Source organism: Helianthus annuus, chromosome 13, assembly GCF_002127325.2.
Source record: "Helianthus annuus cultivar XRQ/B chromosome 13, HanXRQr2.0-SUNRISE, whole genome shotgun sequence".
NCBI lineage: Eukaryota > Viridiplantae > Streptophyta > Magnoliopsida > Asterales > Asteraceae > Helianthus > Helianthus annuus.
Window position 1 is genome coordinate 102,332,413 of NC_035445.2, and position 15,784 is coordinate 102,348,196.

Here is a 15,784-nt window from a genome sequence, read left to right on the forward strand (position 1 = left end):
AAACCAATCCTTAAAGTAAAATATGTTTATCTTTAAAGCTCACCCCAAACACATCTTAAAAGTCCCCACAAATGACCTAACTTTGCATTTGTTTTTTATTCTCTCAAAATCCTTTACACACTACTATGGTCCTTTTTTTATTGGATACACCGCTAATATATTTTATTAACTTATAAATTAAATTGACACATAAAAAGAGTGAATTTTATATTTTAAAACAGTCTTTTTTTTTTCTTCAATAAATATCTTTTAGTTTGGATAAAAACATTTTGTTTGATTGGTGCCAACACATTTTTGTCTCTTTTTTTAGAAACAATTTTTGTGCCAAGTTAGATTTAGGAATTTATTGTCTTGTTCTAAGCATTCAATGACTTGGGAACTACAAATGTAAGTCACCAAACAAACGGAAACATCTCACGTGGCAAGAGACCTAAAATCTTGATGGTTCATAATAAAGTTGAAGATACTCCAACAATATTAACAATATTAAAATAGGTTGATCAAACGTACCCTCATGTATAGAATGTACCCCGTTATGTGAGAAAGATATTACTTTTTTAATAGTATAGGACCCACAAAGTGTGTGAGACTGCGAGAGAAATGAAGTATATTTAGCAGCACTCGATAAAAAATTCTTTTAATTTCGACTTCATTTCTTCTTTTTCTTCTACGCCTTCAAGTCAAATCTTTCAATTCCTCTAGGGATTTTGATGTTTTCATGGTAGAGATGCCGATAAAGCGCCCATGGGGATTTGGTGCTATCATGATAGGGCTAACGACATGATACGAAATGGCTCATGATAGTGCTAGATGAAACATACGTATTGAATACATTTAGTTTTGTTTGTAAATATAACTAGTTACTTTCTGGCCGCGCGTTGCGGCGGGACCCAATGACTACAAAAGGCGTGTCAGCAACGACAAACATATACCGAATATCAAATCATAAATAAAATGACGTGGTAAGGATAGTCACTCCGTCATAAAAAAACGATTTTAAATAACCTAATATATAATAATAGGACCCACACGTCCTACACGTTGGAAATTCGGTTGTTTTCAGTTCAGTTATTACGGTGCTAACACGTTAAAATATGGATGAGCTCGGTACCGGTAACGGCAGCGAAAGTACCGATCCGGAAAATCATCGAAATTAGGTACCGGCATCGAAAATGCTCGGTACAATACGGTATGGTATTTGAAGGTAAAAATTAAATAAATACATGATGGTGCTAGACCGGTGTCGAACCGAAAGTAACGATTCTGAAAACGCCAAAAGGTGGGTACCAAATTGGTACCGGAAATGATTTGGTATAGTAAATTTGGTACCGATACGATATCGGTTTGTTTACAGGATTTGATACGATTTGCTCATCAATATTCTAAATATCCAAGTTAATTTTACATGCTACAATTCATTCATTACAAAAAAAGACAAAAAAGAAAGCAAAATAAGTTGTTGTGTATATAAAACCTCATTCAAACGAAATACAGTTTACTTACTGTGTGTGTGAAAAGTAATCTAAACGGTGTAATTACTTGCATTGCTGCGTTGCTACAGGTGATGAGCTCGGTACCAACCGGTACCGAAAATACCGTTACCGAAATCCCCAAAAGTGGGTACCGGTACCGAATATACCTAGCATGGTACGGTTCGGTACCGGTCGGTACTGGTACGGCACTAGTATTTGAGGGTAAAAATCGGTGAATACCTGTGCAGAACCGGTACCGAAAATACACGTGTTTGATAAATTTAAGACCGGTACCTATACCCGATACCATTTGATCATCTCTTAATGATGTTACTATTAATTTCATTCTAATTTTAATTTAAAAAATAAACAATCGAATCACTGTTCATTGAGTTTCTTTTTTATCATATATAAACTAGTTGTTTACCATGCGCGCGCGTTGCGGCGCGCTAAACCAAATCGTTCTATAAGAATGACAAAACATGTCAAATAACAAAAAGTAACTCAAACTAAAACGTCACGTATTTTCGGTACCGGTTCAGCACCGGTATTCACCGATTTTTACCCTCGAATACAACCCCCGCCCAAGGGGCCACGCCGAAACCCAAGCCCACCCGGGGTGGTGACTTGGGCGTTTGTACTCAACCCACGACACAACCCCCGCCCCATACCCCATGTTCTAATATTTCCTAGATCTTTTTTTTAAACACATAGCCGTTGGCCAACAGCTAGCCTAAACGGCTACTTGTCTTGGCCAATGAGATCCCGCAATGTCATCTTGATAGCCCCGCTCAACGCCCGGGCTGAAACCCCCGCCCAAGGGGCCACGCCGAAACCCAACCCACCCGGGGTGGTGAATTGGGCATTTGTACCCAACCCACGCCACAACCCCCGCCCCATACCCCATACCCCATATTCTAATATTTCCTAAATCTTTTTTTAAACACATAGCTGTTGGCAAACGGCTAACCCAAACGGCTACTTGTCTTGGCCAATGAGATCCAACCATGTCATTTTGATAGCCCCGCCCAACGCCCGAGCTGAAACCCCCGCCCAAGGGGCCACGCCGAAACCCAAGCTCACCCGGGGTGGTGACTTGGGCGTTTGTACCCAACCCACGACACAACCCCCGCCCCATACCACATATTCTAATATTTCATAGATTTTTTTAAACACATAGTCGTTGGCAAACGGCTAGCCCAAACGGCTACTTGTCTTGGCCAATGAGATCACGCCATGTCATCTTGATAGCCCCGCCCAACGCCCGGGCTGAAACCCCCGCCTAAGGGGCCACGCCGAAACCCAAGCCCACCCGAGGTGGTGACTTGGGCGTTTATACCTAACTCACGTCACAACCCCGTCCCATACCCCATATTTTTATGTTTCCTAAATCACTATTTAATTAATATATGTTCACTGTTCATTCAGTTCAATTTTTATTAGTATATAATATATGTTCACTGTTCATTCAGTTCAATTTTTATTAGTATATAATATAATATAATTTAGGTTATGTTATTTCCCTTTATTTATTAAGGTTCATGATATTTACTACACAAGAAAACAAATGTTATATAAATAAAATTTTGAATGATGAAGTTCAAAGTTAAGAAAAAGTTACATTCAAACTCATACCTATGAATAAGTCATCTTGGAATTTCTCTTTCTCATTAATATTATCTTCAACCTTCTTTAATAATCATAAAAGAGTTGAAGTTGCACCAAGTCTAGGTTTGCTTGTCTTTGTCAATCATGAAAATTCAGTTTGTATGTATATTCTTTTATGAACTAAGTTCCTTGTTAAAGAAAAAAAAATCATTTTACATTGATGAAGGCACTGGAAAATGTATTGGTGAAGATTAGGTAGAATATCAGTTAGACTTTGCCTGGTAGATCAGATTTATGGTAATAATCTTTAGAGTTAATTACACAGATGGACCCTATGGTTTATAACTCGTTTCGTCTTTAGGTACTAACTTTTTTTTAACAGGTTCAGGTTTCATAGTTTCAATTTTGTAACACCTTTAGGTACTAACACAAAACTTAGTTAATTTTTCTGTTAATTCTCAATATAATGACTAAAATACCATTCCATATTCCAAAGGCCATTTATATCATTATTCTATTTTAATTTTAAGGACCATTTATCTCATTATTATTAATCTATTTAAAAGAAAACTTGTTATTGTAAATAACTAAACTATTATTTCATTAAGCTATAATATATACTATAAAAATTTAACCAGGGAACGTTACAATTCTGATGAAACAGTGGTTAACTAAGAGAGGTTAATTCACTAGTCTCGTCAAGTAAGGTTAATCCCTTATTTTCGAGGATCGGTGGCTAGACCGTTAGCTGGGCTGTCTCCTGCACAAGGAAAACACACTGTGACTCGTAACAAGGAGGAAGGGGTGGGGGTGCTCCTTGTTACCACTCTCCGGCGTGAGAATCAGTAATTTGCTTGAGAAGCAAAGTGTGTGATAGTAGTAGTTGTGAGAGAGTTGAGAAGCGATACCTCAAACCTGGTTTGGGATGGGTATTTATAGCCGAGAGGAGTGAAGGAGGGTGGTTGAGCTGACAGACTGACGACGCGCCGCCCTTATGCAGGTGTGTCAGGCTTGTCGGTTGTGGAGGTGAAGCCACGTCCTATTGCGGTGTCAGTCTGTTGCTTACGTATGGGCTGACAGGCGACTGTCACTGGTGCCACTTGCCCTGTGGTGTCAGTCCCACTTGCCTTGTGGGCAGGATGCGGTGTCGCGCCGCATCGCAGCCTGCGGTAAATACCGTTGTTTCCGCGTTCTTATTCTGGCGACGACTGTAGGATGCGGTGCTAGGCCGCATCGCCACTTGTGGTGACTGTTGCTGTTGTCCAGATCCCTTGTCATGACGAAAATGTTCATAGGATGCGGTGCTAGGCCGCATCGCTATGCGTACACCCGTTTTCATACACAAGGTAAGTCTTCCTATCTCTTGACCGATTGGATTCGACTGCTGTGTTCGCGCGTGCCCGCACGGACACAGATAGGTTCTTGCTGGTGGGGTTTTTTGATAAGGGTAATGGTCACTCGCGGTCATGCTAACGCGAGATCTGGGACCATACCCCTTTAAGTCCCCCCAGTCTAGTGTTGCTTCCTAATGCAAGTTGCAGTGGGAGGATACTGGACTATGGTGTCTAGAAGGTAGTTTGGAGTCTGGAGAAGATTCTAGGCCATGTAGATGGCTCCCGCTTTTCCTAAATCAAGCTGGGGATCTGGTAGAGTCGTGTGACGTCTCTTCCGTACCGGTGAGCAAGTTTCGTCTGATGCGAAATTCTCAGCGTAGGGTTTTGATCCGGTAGTATGGTCTACGTTTTTCTGATGTCATCAGGTTGGTTGCCACATGTTGGTGTGTCGAACCAACATCTGAGATCGTGATTGAAGATGTCGGCTGGCTTCGAACCAACCTTTGAGATGGTGACGGGAGGAGTTCGCGTCCGCAACTCTAGTTGTAACCTCTGCGGTGGCTGATGCAATGCTGTAAGTGCTTTGCTCAAGCTCTATGTTCAGCAACTGGACATGTAACGATGATCCCTATTTTGCGGGGTGTTCATGTTCTTCCAGTTAGCTCTCAAGTAACCGCACGTCCTTTGTGGTTACCTCGTTCCCTTGCATTGCTGGCCATGTTTGGCCGAACAATGTGGGGTACTTGCGTCATTGTTGGCCGTGTTTGGTCGAACAATGTGAATCTGGATAGTGGTCAAATAAACATGGTCATAGGCATGATTATGCCCACCATTGTTTATTCTATCCAGTTCATAAGTGGGCAAACAAAGTCATAAGCAGACTTGTTACCACTGTTGCTTGGCTTGTTGCTCAAGGAGATCACCTTAGATACTTTGGAATCTTGGTGAAACTCGTCCGCATCCGTTTTGTAGCCACTTTCCTTCATGCTTCGTTGGAAAGTAGTTCAGTTTTCCTGGAAGTAGATTTTCTCAACCGCATGATGGCTTAGTTGTGGCTCTTCCGTAGCTACCGTTCCCGTAGTTGCGTTCCGCCGCAGCTACTCATGAGTGTCTGCGGTTTGCAGCAGAAGACTCGCTTTAAAAGAGGAATTCTCTTTGATGTGGCTCTTGAAGGATCAGGAGTCCGGGTTACTGATGTGCGGTCGCTCATCATACTTATCCTTTTCCCTAATGAGAAGCTGTTTGCGCACCATATGTGGTTGTGAACCGGACACGAGGGATTTGAAGCTTAAAGAACTTCAAGGTGATGCGGTTTGTTGTTCCTGAGAAGCGGTTTTCGCAGTCCAAAGAACAACGCTGGTTCTGAGTATCTGACACACCTGTACGGGCTCGTGTGTGTCATATCTGCATATTCCGCGTGTGCTCGTGGGTATATGCGGATATTGATCTATCCCCTTTACATAGTGTAAATATAGTTTTTCTATTTTTTGAGGGGATGTAAAAAACGACATGCGGTCTAAGTTATGGTTTGGGAAACCATAAAAAACCGCATGCCGCGTACATGAGAGTTATCTTCATTAGTAGCTTTTTGCAAACGTTATAGACCGCACGTGCGAGTTGGTGGAAGTTGGTGAGATTTGCCTGACATGTGCTGAAATGAAAGGACATTTGCAATGCTCGAGACAATCGCTGCACTGTAGCAGGAGTGTAAAAGTCTCTTTTGTCAGGCGCGTGGACGGCCACTCGCGCGTGGTAACCGTCAGCGGAACCGTCGCTGTACACGTGTCGCTGCATGGTTTGTTCTTTTCTCCCACGACCTTTCGGTTTCTGTTCCGCATTTATTGCAGTGACTATAAAAGGGGAAACCGTTTGTGGTTTCCCCTCACTTCTTCAAAATTTCAAAAAATTTCCGGTGAGAGAAAGAAAGCTTCCTTTGTCTTCTCCGATAAACTTGTTTGATATTCCGGTGAGGTTTCTGAGTTTCTTTTGAACTCGTTCTACACTTTCTGTCTTCGACATTGCAATGGCTGAACCATTTAATCCCCATGGTGCTGAGGGTGAAAATCCAGACCTTTCGTCGCCGGCGGCGGCGGCGGAGGAGGAAGGTGGTGGTGCCCCCGGCGGGGGCTTGCCGGTGTTGAAGTGGTCTAAGGGTCAGTTTGATACCCTGATGACTAGTATTCAGATACCCTAATAGTATGGGTTTATCTACCAACAGGAAGGTGACACCGGTGCCGATGCTCCGGCGGGATACGTCACCATGTGGGTTGACTTCTTTCTTGATGGCAACCTCCGACTGCCGTTAACGGTATTCGTCGCCGAAGTTTTGGAGTGGTACAAGATCCACATTTCCCAACTGAGCCCGTTCGAGATGATTCGGGTTCGAAACTTTGAGTACACTTTTTGTGCTCTTGTAATGGAACCTGTCGTTGAAGACTTCTGGCGGTTTTACCAGTTGAAAGTGAACACTGGTTTCTTTTCTTTCGGTCAGCGACATGGTAGCACCAAGCTGATGACCCCTCCCAAGGGTATTACGAAGTGGAAAACCAAATTCTTCTACATTAAGGCTGCCGCGATCGTTGCCAAGATGACTTTTCGGAATGTGAATGAGACGATCTTAGCGGAGAGCATTGACGTCCCCAGGGCTGATACAGTGGACTGGTTCCCAAGGTTGCGAACCACTGAGTTCAAGAAGCTGGACAACTCACAGTTGTGGGTGCTGCGGATGATGCTGGGGAGGACGGGCAGGAAGGCGAGGCACGTTGTGCGGGAGAAAAGTGGTGTTAAGTACTTTTCATTCTTGTGCGGTTTTCTTACTTCCTTATCTGTATTACTAATTTGTAAGTGTATTATCAGAGGATACTGCCCTGTGGAGGATATTTGATCCGGACTTCAAGGGCAAGGTTGAGACACTTGCGTGTGCGGAGGGTGAAAAAGGTTTTAACTTGACCATCCGTGACAACTTTCGCATTCCTGATCGCGATGCGATGAAGGCACCACTGCCGCAAGGCAAAGGTATAGTAGATTATTTCCTTACTAGCTTTGTAAAGAAAATAGACTAGCTGATTTGCTTGTTTGATGATTTAAACGTAGGTAATCTTGGGGCTTTGTGAGATTTTGACGTGAAGGGTGCTCCCAAGAAGCAGGTGGAGAAAACTGTGCGGGGTCGCCAGAGGAAAAAGCATGAACCCGCAGTTGTTCCTCCTTTGGTGCTGCAGGGGGCAGGTATCTCTCCTACTTGTTTCCGCAGATACACTGATTACGTGTTAGTGTCTGACACCCTTGAGGGTTTGGGTGTTCCAGGTGGTGGTGCGGCTGTAGGTGGATCCTCTGCGTGTTCCAAACCTGCTGGTGAGAAGAAGAAGAGGAAAGTGGAGGAGAAGGCTGCTGGTGCCGGTGAGCAAAAACGTCCGAGGTTGCAAACGAAATGGACAACTGCTGTCTCGCAGCCGAAGCCTGCGGTTGTGGCTGGTAAGTGAATCATAACTTTACAAATGTTTGCTATTGTAAGCTTGTAACTTATAGTTGTTTTCGATTTATTCGCAGAACCGCAAGATGGAGGTTTCTCCTTGTTTGATGCTCCCACTTCCCCCGCGCATGACGCGCCTGCGGATGCGGGGGTTAATAAAGAGTTTACAAAAAGCCCTTCTTTTGAAGCGGTTACTGATCCTTCTGTGCAAGCAGAGGATGTTGGGGATAAGACCGCAGATCAAATCTTTGATACGGTGGATTCTCATGATAATTTGATCCCCACAAAGGATAATCTGAATCTAAAGTTTGCTGATGCTGAAAAGCAGAAATCTCTTGCCGCCAAGAAGGCTTCCGGTTCTACCTCTGGGGGTATGGGTTTTGAAGAACCATCCATTCAGTCTGGTGAGTCTGAATTGGAGTTCTACTACCGTACTTATACGGAAAACCGGGGTGTGAACTATCATCGTCCTCCTTGGAATGTTATGCAAGGAGATGATATATCAAATGATCCCTCCGCTTGCAAGGAGATTTTGGTTTGTTTGGGCACCCCGTTTGAGTTTCTTCGGGCCCGCGGTTTGCCCTGTGTGCACCGGATCAACCAACTCTCCTCCATGCTTGTTGGGAGTTCCATAATTGCGAATGACATTATGGAAGACTACAAGGTGCTGGGACTCAAGGAGGAGGAAAATACTCGCTTGTGGGCTGAGGCTGAGGCGTTGGTGAAAACTGCTCAGGAGGGTGCGGAGCAGCTTGAAAAGGAGAAAGCTGCTTTTGAGCAGTAAAGCAGACTGAGGAGTGGGCTGCAACTGCCGGCCTTAAACAGGTTCATACTCTTGCAAAATTGCTTTCTGATGAGCGCAAGAGTTGGAAAGAATCTTGGGCAAAACAGAATGAAAAGTTGTTTCGTGTTCGTCAGGAGCTGACTAATGTTAAGGCAGCGAATGATGCTTTGGTCAAGGAGAAGGCCGCAGCTGAGGCGGTTGCCAAAGAGGCCCAGGAGGCGGAGGCCCGCGCTGCCAAGGGTTTTGAAGAGGCGAATGTTGACCGCACCAATTTAAACAAGACTGTTGAGGGCCTCAAGGTATGAGTTGCTTTTGCTCTTGAGTTTGTTCCTCTGTTTCACAAGTATATTGGAGTGTCATTCTATATTTGTGTTTCCTTTGTTGTTGATAGGCTGAAGTGCAGAGCCAAGTGACTATTCTTGAGAATGTTACTGCCCGCGCGGCTGAAGCTGAAGCGGGCAAGGGAGGTTGCCGAGGCTAGGGATAGCATGGTTTCTTCATTTGATCAGCTTAAGGCAGATCGCGATTGGATGCGTGATCACGGTATCGGGCATGTAAGTACCCGGTGTTTTTGTTGCCTTTAGGTTTTGCTTTTGTTTGCTTTTGTTACTTGTGTGTTTGCAGATTGTTAGTACCATTCTTGACGCGCCCGAGAACACAGCTGCGGTAAATAAGCTTAGGGAGCGCGCGTGTGAGGCGGGTTTCAAGGCTGGTTACGCTCGATGCATTAGTCACATGAACCCCTTGTAACAAAGCAAATTTACTGATGAACAGTCTGGGTTCCATGGCGTAGATACTGAAGCGCGGCTTACAACGACTTGTCCATTTCCGCCATTGAGGAAATTAATAAATGCTTGGAGGCGGAAGATTATGTGGACCGCTTGCGGTTGTTGTATGGTGATCCTGAAGAGGAAGAGGAGGAAGAGACCGCTGGCAGTGGCAAGGGTGATGCGGGTACCAATGGTACAAAGAAGGATTAGGTTGGCCTGCGTGCCCTTTTTGATTTCTTCTTTGATGTAAATGTTAGAAAACTTTATGTAAATCTCTTGTGCACCGCGTAGGTGTAGAATTTTTTTGAATACAAAGTTGCATGTTTGAACGTGTATTAGTTAATGTTATTGTGAATAACATTAAGTCTGAATTTGCCTTTTGCATATCTAAGTGATATGCATGTGCGGCTCAAAGTGTGTAAAAAATATTTACTTTGTCTTTGGGTGAGCACATACTTGGAGAACTCTGTTGGCTGTAAAGCGCAGTTGAGTATACTCTATACCTTTGTCGTATGAGTATTAGTTAATTCCTATTTTTATCCTGCTAGTGTTTAAGAATTGTGTAGGTTTTGCAAAAAAAAAAAAAAAAACGTAAGTGTGTATCCAGTCGGATATACATTTAATTTTTGCCTTTGCTGGCCTATTACAATATTTGTGTGTAGTCACCACTTTGTGTGGGTATCGCGAATGAAGATTTTGCCAATCTGTTTTTGCATATACCGCAAAGTGGAACATGCATTTGTAATAGAAGGAAATAAACAATATTGCATTGAATCGTTCATTTATTTATTTGCAAATGGCCTGCGGCCCGATAGGTTACATGGAAAATGTAAAAGCATGGCTTACATGTAACAACGTCATAGCTGTTGTGCATTCTATGTGCGTGCGATAGGTTCGCCTTCTATTGTTTGTAGTCTATACGCGCCTTTGCTCAGGACCTCTTGGATGAGGTAGGGTCCTTTCCATTTGGGGGCAAGTTTCCCTGAGCGTTCTGCGTTAGACGCTTCATTATCGCGAAGGACGTAGTCTCCCGGGTTGAAGGTACAAATGCGAACGCGTGCATTGTAGTACTTTTCAAGTTTGCTTTTATACTTGGCCTCGTTGGTTGCTGCCTTTTCAAGCCTTTCCTCTACGAGGTCCAAGTCAACCCTGCGTTCAACGCCATTGTCTATCTTGTTGATAGCCAACATTCGGGGTGAAGGGAGACCTACTTCAGCGGGGATCACCGCCTCAGAGCCATAGACCAGGATGAAGGGTGTCTCGCCGTTACTTGTCTTTGGCTGGTCCTGTGAGCCCATAAGATACTAGGGAGTTAATCGACCCAGCCGCGTCTGGCTGTTCCCAATCGTGCCTTGATGCCTTCGACTAGGCTTTTATTGATGCTCTCTACTTGGCCATTCCCTTGCGGATGCGCCACTGAGGAGAATATGTGTTAATGTTTAGTTCCTTTAGCCAATTTTGAAAGTATTCGGCAGCGAAATTGGTGCCGTTGTCGGTAACGATGCAAATTGGTAAACCAAAACGACAGATGATGTGTTCCCAAACAAATTTTCTTGTTATCATAGCGGTTGTGGAGGCGAGCGGTTTTGCTTCCACCCATTTTGTGAAATAGTCGACAGCCATTATGATAAACTTCACCGCACCTGGTGCATCTGGAAATGGTCCCACCATATCGATTGCCCATTTTTGGAATGGCCATGCGGTGGTGACAGGGATCAGGTTGTTCTTGAGGCGCAAGGTTTTGGGAGCGTGCCGCTGACAATTGAAACACTTGCGCAAGACCCTGACCGCGTCTAGGTGCATGCCAGACCAGTAGTATCCGACATTCATGATTTTGGCCACCACCATGCGTGGGCCCGCGTGTATGCCGCATATTCCGTCGTGTATCTCTCTGATTAGGTACGTGGCATCTTGGGGGTCGACGCATCGTAGGAGTGGCCCAGGTATGATTTACGGTATAAAATACCGTCTCCAATTTGATAATGGCACACTTTGTATTGCAACTTGCGTGCCTCTGCCTTGCTTTCGGGAGTAACACCTACTTGCAAGTATGCAATGATTGGTGTCATCCAGGATGTTGTATCGTACTGGATGACGTTGACTTGGCGCAGGGGTACTGAGGGATTTTGAAGAATCTCGATGCGTATCTCCTTTGTCAGGTGTTAGAAGCTGGTGGATGCGAGTTTTGAGAGTGTACCCGCAGGTTTGTTTTCACTCCGGTTGATATAGCGGATATTGAAGGAAGTGAACTTTGCTTTAAGTTGCAGGGCTTGTTCGAGATAGAGGATCATGATATCCCCTTTTGCGGCATAGTCGCCGCGCCCTTGGCCTGCAACGAGTAGTGAATCGACGTGTGCCTCCAAGTGTTGGACGCCGAGTTTAACTGCCAGACGCAACCCTGCCAGTAGAGCCTCATACTCTGCCTCGTTATTTGTGCTTTTGAAATCGAGGCGAATCGCAAAGGTGAGCTCTTGTCTATCGGGGCTGATGTGACAACTCGAACTTTAGACTTGCTTAGATGTAACGTTATGTGTGCTTATATGACACTTTGAGTTAACGAATGTTATGATGTTACGTACTATGTGAACTTGATTATATAATTATGTGAGTACGTGTGTCAATATGTGCGTTGTGTGATATATGTTTGCATGTTAATCGAGCCAAACCCAAACCGCACATTATAACCGGTCACACAAGCCCTTTGGGCCACACCTTGTTCACGGATCCATTAGGCAGCCGAGTGGGCTCGGCCCACTCCCCACTCGCAAACACCAAAACCAAGAGTAGGGGCTTGATTTCATTGTTTTTGCAAAACACATAACACACACAAACCCTACTTGCTCTCTCTCTTTCGGCTTGCCTAGAACCCGACGGCGAACAACTCAGAGGATCGGAGATCTTGCTCTTCCATTCGGCTCACTTTTCTTGTGTTTGATCCTATCTTCCGGTTAGTATGTTATCCATTGATGTGTGTTGTATATGCTCGGTATGTTGATGATGATTTGGTATGATGTTATGACTCAATGCTTACTATGTTTTGTTCTGGATTAGTGGTGGTAATGGTTAGGGTTAAATGGACATGTTTCGGACTGGTGTAGATGTTAATCGGCTGGATTGTTACACAACTTGGATGAATCAATTTACTTGTTCGGATTGTTTGTATGATTGTATGATAATCGGTTAGGTTGCATGCTAGTCCGATGATATGATTATGACTCGGTGTAGATTTGTGTGCTAATCCGATTAGTTGTTTTGATGCTGTTATGAACATGCTAATGATGATGATTGTGAAGGTGATTGAATGCTGAATAAACGTTGTTTGATCTGATTTCCGAAACTGCCTTTGATGTTTGCTAAAATCACGGGTAAAGCATTGCATGAATTATGGAAATCAGTTACACACACACGGTTGCGACTCGGTATCACCACATTGCGACTCGAAACCTCACACCAGCAACAGCACGAACCGCAACCACGGTTGCGAGTCATATCGCGACTCGTATCCAGACCATGATGAGCCGTGACCATCTGTTGCGACTCGTAACCGGCTGTTGCGACTCGTAACCGGCTGTTGCGACTCGTAACCCAGTTGCGACTCGAGATCATTAGTTGCGACTCGAGGCCTGTTATGCCCGCACACACTGGTTGGACCTTGCACTACCACGGGCCCAATAGATTGGGCCAATCAATTGGATTGCTTTCACAATTGATGTTTGGGCTGCTATGATTACTTGGGGCCGGGTAATATTGAGCCTACCTGTTTAAACCGTACGAGTTGTATTGCTTGACTGTTAAAGTATTGGGCCATAAGTATATTCGGTTGGACTACTATATCGTCGGGCCAGGTACTGTTGGGCTTATTAGAACCGTACAAGTATATGTGTTGTGATTGTTACTTGTATTGCTCAACTGTCAAACATTGCCATGATTTACATGTGATAGTAACGTGTTAGTTTATGTGATGCATACGTGTACTACCTTAGTCAAAACCTGACTTGATTAATAACCATGATAGGACGTGGTTGACCATTTACTAGCTTACCTATACTCTTTGTGTATCTGCCGAGCAAACCAAGGTGAGTTCACACAGCCAAGGCATGGGATTCCCGGGTTGGGAATTGGGTTGGATATGTTGATATGGAATGATTATTCGTACTTGCGCATTCACTAGACTATAGACCATCGTCCTCAGGATAGTCAGGACACGTTACCTAAAGCCTACGTAACCCAGTATTTGCCATTTGTCTCCCGGGTCGGGAGGACACGTTACGTAAAGCCTACGTAACCCAATTCCTTCTACAGTCTTCCGGGTCGGAAGGACACGCTGCGTAAAGCCTACGTAGCCCCCACGCGTACCACTGTCCTCGGGGAAGGGCACGTCACGTAAAGCCTACGTGACCCAGTACGTATTCCTGTTCTCGGTAAAGAAGAACACATGGTTGGAAGTTAGTCTAGTACGTACCACTAATGAGAAGCCCTCATTAGTAAGGATAAACGTGGGAAGCCCCCACCGATAATATAAACACAAGGTTTGGGAAGCCCCCACCTTTAGTACACACTAGTATGGGAAGCCCCCTCTAGTATACTTATGCACTATGTTTTGAACTTATTTTTCTGTGAACTCGCTCAACTAGTTTGTTGATTATTTGCTGCATGCCTTGCAGGACCTTAGGTATACTTGGAGCTTGCACCAGAGGAGAAGCGGGTCGTTGTGGACAAGAACACGTGAATGCTTATTAAACGCTTTTACATTCACACATTGATACTTATGTTTTGGGTTTTACATTGAATGCTTCCGCTACACATATAACGTTTGGTTTTGAACATCAGTCGTATCTACTATTGTTATCTAATGCTATGTTTGATATGATTGATGGCTTGATCCTGGTCAGTCACGCCTCCAAGCGGTGGTACTCCGCGTGTGGGATTTTGGGGGTGTGACAGATTGGTATCAGAGCGATAGACTTTGCAGCGCACCTATCCTCTCATTGCCAGAGGGCACAGATGACTTCGTGGTATATTGTGATGCATCCATTTGGGGACTTGGATGTGTGTTAATGCAGCGCGATAAGGTTATTGCTTACGCCTCTCGTCAACTCAAGGTTCATGAACGCAACTACACGACGCACGATTTAGAGCTGGGAGCTGTCGTTTTCGCGCTTAAGATATGGCGACACTATCTGTACGGTACCAGGTGCACGATTTACACCGATCACAGGAGTCTCGAGCATATTCTTAAGCAGAAGGATTTGAACATGCGTCAACGAAGATGGGTTGAATTACTGAATGACTATGAATGCGCCATCAAGTACCATCCAGGCAAAGCCAGTGTTGTGGCTGACGCCCTTAGTCGAAAGGACACCTTACCGAAGCGCGTGCGAGCGCTACAGCTTACGATTCAGTCTAGCCTTCCTGCCCAGATACGAGCTGCTCAGACAGAAGCATTGAAGCCCGAAAACGTCAAGGCTGAAGCCTTACGCGGCTCACGACAACAGATGGAACAGAAGGCAGACGGCGCCTACTATGTAACAGGGCGTATTTGGGTCCCACTCTATGGCGGTCTACGCGAACTTGTAATGGAAGAAGCTCACAAGTCTCGCTACTCGGTACATCCAGGGTCGGATAAAATGTACCACGACATCAGCACTACTTATTGGTGGCCTAGTATGAAGGCCCACATCGCTACGTACGTTGGAAAATGCTTGACCTGTGCGAGGGTCAAGGTTGAATATCAGAAACCAGCTGGCCTACTTCAGCAGCCTAAGATACCGCAATGGAAATGGGAAGAAATTTCCATGGATTTCGTTACAGGCCTACCTAGATCCCAGCGTGGGAATGATACCATATGGGTGATCGTGGATCGACTCACCAAGTCTGCACACTTCCTGGCTATAAAGGAAACGGACAAGTTCTCCACTCTCGCAGACGTATATCTTAAAGAAGTTGTTTCGAAGCACGGGGTGCCCACATCCATCATTTCGGATCGCGATGCACGATTCACGTCAGAGCTTTGGCAAGCAATGCACAAATCTTTTGGCTCAAGGTTAGACATGAGCACAGCATATCATCCTCAGACGGATGGGCAGTCTGAGCGAACGATCCAAACTCTAGAAGACATGCTTAGGGCATGCGTTATTGATTTCGGCAACGGCTGGGAAAAGCACCTCCCTTTGGTGGAGTTCTCGTATAATAACAGTTATCACACCAGCATCCAAGCCGCTCCATTCGAGGCATTGTACGGGCGTAAATGCCGGTCACCTCTCTGTTGGGCAGAGGTGGGGGATAGTCAGATCACGGGTCCAGAGATTGTAGTGGACGCCACAGAAAAGATTGCACAAATAAGACAA